The sequence below is a fragment of the Nyctereutes procyonoides genome, unplaced genomic scaffold, assembly GCF_905146905.1.
Source record: "Nyctereutes procyonoides isolate TBG_1078 unplaced genomic scaffold, NYPRO_anot_genome, whole genome shotgun sequence".
NCBI lineage: Eukaryota > Metazoa > Chordata > Mammalia > Carnivora > Canidae > Nyctereutes > Nyctereutes procyonoides.
In genome coordinates, this window is record NW_026575141.1 from 11,361,450 (window position 1) to 11,371,898 (window position 10,449).

Here is a 10,449-nt window from a genome sequence, read left to right on the forward strand (position 1 = left end):
ATTCGATATTTATTAATGTCATTTATGATTAGAACTTTTAAAATATTTTAACAATATAGCAACTTACACAAAATAAAGATTCAACAAATGTTGTAAGTATTAAGTGTTGCTAGTCTGATGTCAGAGACAGTTTTTGAGGATTTAGATCAGCAGGCTAACAGCCCAAGTTATCATTAAGGTCCTTTGAAAGTTCTATAGTCTCTACCAGCTTTAAAACTGCATTAGAAAACCATCTCTCTGAGTAAGTCATTGTACTCTCTTAAAATAAATTTACCATAAAAGCACAAGAAGAGTTGTTGTTGTTGTTTAATGAATTACAGAATCAATGGAAGAGAGGACAAAAGAGTATGATGAAGGAAAAGGTAAGAATGAAGCGGGGCTCAGGAGGTGTGAATTTTAACCTTATCATTTATCAGCTGAGTGGCTTTGGACTGATACTCAGCCTCTCAAAACCTTGACTTCTCCTTCCTGAAAATGGAAACAATAAGAGAATCCACTCAGGTGTTCGTAAGAAGTAAATCCAGTGAGACTTAAAAAGTGTTTGGTATTGAGTAAATAGGATTTTTACTCAGATACGCTAACAAAGATGACCCATGAGCTACCAAGACAGTAATAAAAATGAAAAACTTGAAAGCAAAAGTGTCATGACTAGAAGAGAGGGGCCAGTGATGAGCATTAAAAAAAAAAATAACAATGTGGAAATAATTTTAAGTAGTTGTTTTAAATAAAACTAAAAAGAATATAAAAATTATCTTGAAGAAATTCACATTAAAGGCAACAACTAACCAAATAGTTATTCATTGTAAATATCACAATGAGTTAATATTTTTAAATACCTTTTTAATTTAAATTCAATTAGTCAGCATATAGTACATCATTAGTTTCATATGTAGTGTTCAGTAATTCATCAGTTGCATATAACACCCAGTGCTCATCACATCACATGCCCTCCTTAATGTTGCTGTTCTTAAGTGTAAAGCAATTCCTTTACTTAAGCATAAAGTAATTTATCTGACTGCTTTTCTGTGTAATTCATTTCCTAACTGGATTAAGAACTGCTTTTTTTGAGGCTTTGTAAACCAAAAGCTTCTTACTAGTAGTTTACATTCTTAATATAATAAGAGCTCATATAAATTGATAAGACAATTCAAAGGCTGAAACAGAACCGGGCAAAAGACACACAAAAAAAAAAGGCAATTTGCACCCAAAAGGTATCAGCACACTGGTGAAAAAAAAGCAATGGAGTGGGATCCCTGGGTGGCGCAGCGGTTTGGCGCCTGCCTTTGGCCCAGGGCGCGATCCTGGAGGCCCAGGATCGAATCCCACGTCGGGCTCCCGGTGCATGGAGCCTGCTTCTTCTCCCTCTGCCTTTGTCTCTGCCTCTCTCTCTCTCTCTCTCTCTCTCTCTCTGTGTGTGTAACTATCATAAATAAATAAAAATTAAAAAAAAAAAGCGATGGAGTGAAATGTTCACACTAACTGTAAAAAATGCAAATTAAAACAGCAAAGACTTTTTGAAAAAAATAAGACTACCAAGTGTTCACAGAAGTGAAGTAAAATAGGTAGGGAATGACAACTATAAAAATTAATAAGGAAATAATATGACAATATAGACCTTAAATGTGTCTGACTTAATTCAGTTTTAGAAAACTCGTCCTAAGGAAGTAGTCCAAAGTACTGAAAAAAAAAAACAACCAGAAGGAGGTTCATCACTGCTTTATTTCATAACAGTGTAAAATGAGAAGTGACCTGAGTACATAACAACATGTGTGGTTGAATAAATTATTATATGTTCACTTAAAGAAAGTATAATATTAAATATGCTCCCAAAGTGATTGCAATAACATTCAAAAATACATATGTTAATATTCAAGGAAAAGGATAGGGGAAAATTGCAACAGCATGATATTAACTATTAAATTAAAGCAAATCAACTGCTATAATCCTAGAAAGAAATATATGAAAATGTGAAGAATGCTTTTTTGTGGGGTCGGGGGGTTTAAGTGGTGGAAGTTAGATCAGTTTTTTCTTTTATACTTTTCTGTTTTTCCAATTTTCTATATTAAAACAAATGAGCAAAGGGAAGAGAGAGAGAGAGAGAGAGAGAGAGAGAGAGAGAGAAAGGGAAGCAAACCAGGAAACAGATGATGATCACCGAAGAGAGAGCAGAGATGGGTGAAATAGGTGATGGGGATTAAGAGAACCCTCATCATGGTGAGCCCCGAGTGATGTGTGGGAGTTCTGAAACATTATGCTGTACACCTGAAACTAGTATTACACTATACACTAACTGGAATTTAAAGGAAAACTTTAAAAACTAGAAGTATTTTATTTTTACAATGGAAAAATAATGAAATGAAATACGGTATATAGCACACAGATGAGGATAAGGAAGTGGGTCCAGGATCCTGGTTCTTGTTATCCATCCCTCAGTGGAGTTTGCTGTTGATTAGGGAGCAAACAGCAAATACTAATTATGTGGCAGATACTCTGCCAGATGCTGATGATATGGATAAACCAGCACAAAGTCCGTCAAGGAGTGTGCGTGTGTGTGTGTGTGTGTGTGTGTGTGTGTGTGTGTGTGTATTTTGGGGGGTAAAAACTATTAGTGTAATTTTAGCATATGGGGCAATTGTTTTGTATTTGTTTTGTTTTGTTTTACAAACAAAACTGAACTTTTACATTTAAAATGACGACTATCCTTTTCAATGTCAACACCCAGGGAAGCTAGGAACCAATTTCAATGCCTACCAAGAAATAAAGTAGTGTGAGCTTTTTAAAAATTTGTTTTCAGAGTCTACAGAAACATGTTTTGAATGTCCTCAATAGTAGCAAATTCTGTCATTTACTGATAAATTTATTTTAGAAACGAGACAACCTGGCATTGTAGTGAAGAACATGGGCTTTACCATTAAACAGTTTTAAGTTCTGGTCATGTGCCATTGAACAATCTATTTATTCTCACTGTGAATGAAATTCTTCAATTGTAAAATGAGATCGTGAGCATAGAGCAGTTCGCTTAGTACCTGGATGTGAAAGTTCTGCATGTTTACTTCTATTGTTCTCTTCATTATTGTTATTATTAATAGATTAGTGAGGGACTTACTTGAGAGAAGTTTCAGTTGAAAAATGAAATGCTGCTACCATGTAATGAGCCTAATTTTCTTGTGTGCTTGGTAAATTTGTCCTAAAGATTATTCCTAAAGGGAAATTCCTTTGAAGTTCAATACTTACTTGGTTAGATCAATCTTGGCATATCGTATCTATTTAATCATTGTCTTACTTAACAGCCAAACCTTTTGCCCTCACACATCAACACTGAGGAATTCCTAACATAAAAATAATAACATGTCTTTAAATAGTTTTTGAATTTGCAGAGTTCACCAAAAAAAAAGTTATTTCCTTTTTAGTTCTTTAATTGTTTTATGATTCACTGACTTGGAACTTGTCTAATCTTAAATGAACTCTCTCCTGGGAGCAAGGTCAAATCAGTTCAGTGAGCTGATGTGCACTTACTTTGTTTTTTAAAGGTGTGTATTATTTCACGGGATGAATCTATTTTAAATATACTTCCATATGTAAGGAACATTGTGCTAATAGACCAATTCATGGTTGGTTAGATATGCTTTTACAATTATAACCCAAGTTAAGGAATGCTTCATTTTAAATTTATATTTAGGAATTCATTCATTCATTCAACACTAGTATTTGAGCACCTGCTATATGCCATGTGCTATTCTAGACTGGCATGCATCCATGAACCAAACAAACAAAACTCCCTGCCCATGTAGAACCTTTATTTGATGATGGGGATGGGTGTAGGCAGATTGGCAAAAGCATAAAACAAAATAAGTGACTTAGTAGGTTAAAATGTGGACAGTACTATGGGGGAAAACAGAGCAGAGGAAGGAGACCAGGTGTGCTAGTCAGGGAAAGTTAACGATTTTAAGTAGGGTGACCTCATTTGAGCCAAGACAGGCTAGAGCTAAGGAAAGGTTTGAATGAGTAGGTGACCTCTTGGAAATCCTTGAGGATTTCTGAAGTTATTTCTGTAAAATGGTTTCTACTGCAGTTTTCTCGTGCTCCAGTGTTTCTAGATTCATGGATATTTCAGTTTATAAGAGAATGTAGAGGTCATCAATTGCAGTTCCTTCATTACACTGAGTCTCTAAAACGCTAAGAAACTTGACCAAGGCCACACAATCAGTTAGAAAGAAGGCCAAACCAACAACATAGGTTTTCTGATATTGAGTCTGCTGTTAGAATATTTAGAGGGACTTCTAATGGTGAGGATTTCAGATTGGCTAGTATGGGATACATGTTAGGAGGACAGGTGAATTCATATCATCTAGCTGTTTTACTTCACATTTGAGTAAAGTTTCTCTCATTTTTAATTTTGTTTTTTGCCTTTGATCAGTCAGACTACCTTGTTTTAATTATCATTCTTCAGGACCCAGGAGAAGGGCTACTGGTTCCAGAGTGCATTCTATTTATTTGTCTTAATAGTGTCTGCAGTTCAATTATCTAAAATTTGGGGCCTGAGGTTTATTTTATTGTTCAATACTTAGAAAAAGATGAAAAAAAATAACGTTCGTTACAAGTTGCATTTTTGTTGTTTTAACTATTAATAACAGGATCTATTAAAGTACCATAAATATTAACAAATTGAGGGGAGTTACTTTGGCTCCTGTGTGAGGAATGGATTAGAAGAGATCTAAAATAGAATTGGAGAATTTAATCAGGAAGCTCTGATAGCAACCTAAGTAAAAAAGAATAGTGGTTACAATGGTTCGGGAAGTTTTTTGTCACCATTGAGAAGAAGCTGGATTTGGGGATTGAACAGAGAAAGCTGAGAGAAGGCGTTCCAGGGATGACTCCTGTCCATCCCCAGGTTTGTGACACAAAGTAAATGCTGCATATAGAGGTAATATTAAAAAAATTGTAAAACTTTTAATTTATGTGTGACCTTTTCATAAGACACTGATGACATCTGATTCTTATCTTTTAGTTTCCCTTGCATTGGTCCTTCCCAGTGAAATACTCTATAATTCTGCCAAATATTTGACTGTCCTGTCTCTGTTGTGTGATATGCATGCCATGACCTTGTAGTTATCGTGTTCCTTCTAAATGACCAGTCATACTACAGTGCTCTTTTCTGAGAACTGACAATTGAGTTTGCAATTAATATTCTACTATCATTTCTAGCCTTGTGCCTTTAATTTTACTGATTACTATGCATTTCTGCATCAAAATCAAATAGTGCTCACGCATAGTCAACTATATTACCTATATTATAATTTCAGCATATGACGAAGGCAAACCTTCTTACTGTTTGGTAATCAAGTTTTCCTCACCCTCTCCCATCATCTTTGTTACTGTTAAAGACTGCAAATTCTAAAGCTCATTCTGTAGAAGTTGCCACCTGGGTGGCTCAACAGATTTCATGTCAAGCTCTAAATTTTTTATCTCATCTCCAAGATGGTTTCTCTTTTAGTGAGCACATCTCAATATGCAGCATTTACTTTGTGTCACAAACCTGGGGATGGACAGGAGTCATCCCTGGAACGCCTTCTCCCTGCTTTCTCTGTTCAATCCCCAAATCCAGCTTCTTCTCAATGGTGACAAAAAACTTCCCGAACCATTGTAACCACTATTCTTTCTTACTTGGGTTGCTATCAGAGCTTCCTGATTAAATTCTCCAATTCTATTTTAGATCTCTTCAAATCCACTCCCCACACAGGAGCCAAAGTAACTTATAAAAATGCATATATGACCATGTTAAACCAACAGATAAAACTTGCAATGGTTTCCCTTTGCCCTCAGGTTCAATTATGAAGGCCCTCTATGATCTGGCTTTTGCTCATCTCTCTAGACTCAGGCTAATTCTCTTTGCTCCCTCAGGATCCAGCCATGCTGGCCTTCTGGCACCTCCTTAGAGCTTTGCTGTGCCCTATGTTCCTTCTCCCTGGATTCCTGACACAGTCTTTCTGTACACTATCCCTCCTCCCAGCTGCCCAACATGTGTTTGCATGAACACATGCATACACACACACCGTTCATCACCTAGCTAACATGTAAATTCTTCTGACTTAGTGTAAAGATCACTTCCTCAAGGAAATGTTCCCTATACTTCCTGATTAGATTTGTTCGCCTTGATAGTAGTTCATAGGCATTTTATATTTCTCTCACATCCTGATTACAATTTTTGCTCATTACAAAATGTGTCTTTCCCTTTCAGATGTGAGCTCTATAAGCAAGTTTATCTCTGTTTTGTTCTTCTGTTTCCCAGCAAATAAAGCACAATGTGCATTTTGTAAATATTTGCTGAGTGAAGGAATAACTAAATTAATAACATTGCTCCTTCCACTCATTTTGCCCTTATATCATACTGGGTACTCTTCTTTTTCAATACTCATTCCACATTAGTAGAACAGTATTACAAGGTCTTTGCTGGGAAACAACATGACTACGTTCATTTGTAATTCTAAGAACGATTCTTATTTCTTGAGACTTGGAAGAAAATAATACACTAGTATTTTTTTTTTAATTGGTTAGATCAAGTCTGAAATTCTTGGATCTCTGGAGATTTGATTTTGGGGTTTACATACATGTTGTTTTAATTATACTTGGAAATGTTAATACTTCTTTAATATTTTGTCATTAGATTTGGACATCTTCCATTTTTAGGGTTTGAAGTAGTATGTAAATTTTGGGAATAGAAACTAAGTGACATGTATGCTCCTTTTGTAACTAAATGATGTTCTATAAACAATACATTTCAAATACCAATTGTATGGTGTCTGAGTATTATCTCTTAGATCAATGACTAAAACAGATTGTTTTAGCACTTCTATAAGCTCTAAGATATCTGAAAGATAAGATATTCACTAACCAGCTAACTATAGAAATTCAGCTGGAAAGAACTGGACAAGTTCTCATTTCATTGAATGTAGAATAGTTTGTTGTTAACTTTCCTTTTAAGAAATCATAGAAACTGTAATCTACCTTGAGAAAAGATCTATGCTTTTGGCTGAAGTGTTCCTTGTTACACACCATGTTTGGAAAGTGGTAACCATGATAATATTCACTGAATACTGTTTATGTAAAGCCATTGTCTTCCACTAACTCATTATTGAAAATTACGGAATGTCAAAATGTGGAGGGAAAAAAAGATCTTAATACATATGCATTCATGCCTTCCTATTCTGTTTTTCCTCATTCTCCCAACTATTCCCATTTTCCCAGACATTTCCTTTGCTTCCTTTAAAGGAAATAACTGCATAAATCCTGTAAACTTATTGATGGAGAAGACTTATTTAGAAAGAAGAGGGTTTTTTATTTTTAAAAGTTTAACTTTTAATTTATATCCTGGTCTGAACTGCTTCATCAGAACCGATAAGGCAAATTTTCATGAAGATTAATTTTAAGATTGAGGTTCTTAGAATAGGATTTTCTCACTGCCACATAGATTAAGAATTCCTTTATGCTTTCTTGCAAACACTGCATGGCCCTAGCATTGTGGATGAAGGACTCCAGGAAGGATACCCTGATCAAGCTGACATCTGCATCCACTAGGGATTAACTCTCCAGGATTTTGTTTCTTATCCACCCTTTCTTAATTGTAGGAAGAAAAAAATACTTAAAAACCATAAAACCATTAAAGTAGGATTTTGGTGTTTCTTCACCATCCTAGAATCATGATACATGATACTCTTTTAGTCTACACTCAAGAAGACATGAAGGAATACATAGAATTGTACAAATCAGACAGACATCTAGACTAAGTTCCATGCCATCACTCCCAGGCTGCAACAATTACCAAAAAATTCTTCCCACACACTCCACTCACAGAGACTGTGACAACACCTTTCTGGATTTAATTACTAATCTTCCCATGTCCCAAGGCTATCTACCCTGAGTGCCATGTCATCCAGATATAGCTCTGAAAATCACTCATCAAATCATTCAAATATACTCCAGCTTATTAGTTTGATTAGGCCTAACTGTACCTTTAAGAAACTTGAAAATACTTAACAATCACTAGTTCAGGCTTGAAATCTTTATGAACCTGAATTGCTGTCCTTGGCACCATGATGGAGACCATTTTAAGTTCTCCTTCCAACAACAAAACAATGCACTTCAAATATTTATCTTCTCAAGGTCTGATATAGCTACATTTAGTATTAACTCATGTGGTTTACTTAGAGGGAAAAAAAATCAAACATGGAAATATGGGTTCTCAAAAAAAAAAAAAAGATGCCCTTAAGTAGTACACTAGCTGTCTGAAAAATCTTAATTCTGTTTCTTAAACATGTGATGTTGTTCTGGACCTGAGGAACCATGGAGAGGTGGTTAAATACATGGATTCTAGAACTCAAATTTCTGTATGGGATCCTGGATGCAAATTTTTGTTCTACCACTCACTGTGTGGTATTATACAGCATTTAACTTCCCCTTCTTTAAATGAATATAATCATAGCCCTGCTTGTGTCAGGATTACTTGAAAAAACACCAGATTTATAGTTCAATTTTTTATTTCCTTCCTTCAAGTGCATTAGGAGCTCCTTTGAGGGAAAGGATTAACTCATTTCTCTTTATATCTAGAGTACTTGGTGCAATTGCTCAATAAATATTTGTCAAATGTTGTTATGGAATTCATAGATCTCAGGGAACATCTGCTACATGCTATAAAAAATTTTAAAATAATATATTTCCTTTGGAATCAAAAGACTTGTATGTGGTGGCAAAGAGCAAGGTATTCCTCCTAATACTGGTCACAAATCTAGATCATACCAGAGTATCTAAAAAGTTTCCAAATTATATAATTCCCACCAATATAGGTGATTCATTATATGCATGACTAAACATGGTTAATTTATACCTCTGCAACATTTTTTATGTAATCATAAATCAAAAATGATTTCTTCATGAAAACTTGTGTCTTGATTCTTTTATTTGAAACAAACATGTATACAAAACAAAAAACCAAATCTGCATAGGTCAAAGAATTTCAAAGAAACATTTAAAAGGAATCAATGCTTTATTTTCTTTATAGTCTCAAGAGATGATACTGACACAAACTGAATAGTCAGAAGAGAACAGCATGGTGATCAGAAATAAACTTTTCCAAATTGTATATTAGGAAATAGTATTAGTAAAAGAAGCATTACAAGTAATGGTAAAGAAGGGATCTTTCAATAAATTGCATTTGAGCAATTGGCTATTTATGTAAAAATAGACCCATTTAGATTTTTACCTTATACCACCTACCAAGGTTATTTTAGACATGTGCCTTAAAGTAAATAAAAGAGAAAACACAGACAAATTGGAAGATATAATTAGATATGTATCAAACCTCTGAAGAGAGAACTTTGTAAATTTAAAATTAATAGGGAAAAAGTCACAAAAGAAAGTATTGACACATTTGACAAAATAAAGACATAAAACACCTGTGGGTAAAAATAATTAAAAGGCAAACCAGACTAGAGAAAATGTTTATAGTGGACACGAAAGACAAAAAAATTAGTATCTTCACTGACCATTGAGCATACTATTGTAGAGAATTCCTACTAGATCTCGATTTCCACATTTGCAAAATGGAGATAAAACAGTCTCTTATAGGGTTTTTATTTGAATTAAATGAAACAATGTATGTACAAGCCCTAGCACAGAGTAAGCAAATAATGAGTTTATTTTTAATTTACCATTATAAAAATACAAAGAAAATTAATGACTTTAAAGTGCTGAGATAGCAGTGTCAAGATAAATGGCATGTGGCTCTTAGCTAAACATAACTAGACTTTTTTTTAAGATTTTATTTGTTTATTCATGAGAGACACAGAGACAGAGAGAGAGGCAGAGACATAGGTAGAGAGTGAAGCAGGCTCCCTGCCAGGAGCCCAATGTGGGACTCAATCCCAGGATTCCAGGATCACGCCCTGGGCTGAAGGCAAGCACTCAACTGTTGAGCCACCCAGCTGTCACCTAACTAGACATTTTAAAATATTGAAATATTCAACCCAAATGCAAAATAATAATTGGCACTTAGTAATAATAACTTGGCCTTTCTGTTGTTGTTTTGTGTTTGCCTGTCCTCTAAGGAAAGATTTTTTTAAGTAATATCTAATTGGCAAGCTGTGGTGAAACATCATTTTTGTGTGTTTTTATTGTGTTTTATTGTGTTTGTTTTGGTTTTTTTTTCTAATATTTTATTTATTACAGAGAGAGCAGAGGGAGGGGCAGAGGAGGAGGGAGAGGGATAAGCAGACTGCGTTGAACACAGAGCCCAAGGTAGAAAACACAGACAAACATTAAAACATTTCTCTTCATCTCACAACCCCAAGATCATGATTTGAGCTGAAATCAAGAGTCATCCACTTAACCAACTGTGCCACCCAAGCACCCTAGCATTGGCATTGTATTTGTAAATTAATGTAAACCTCTTAGAAA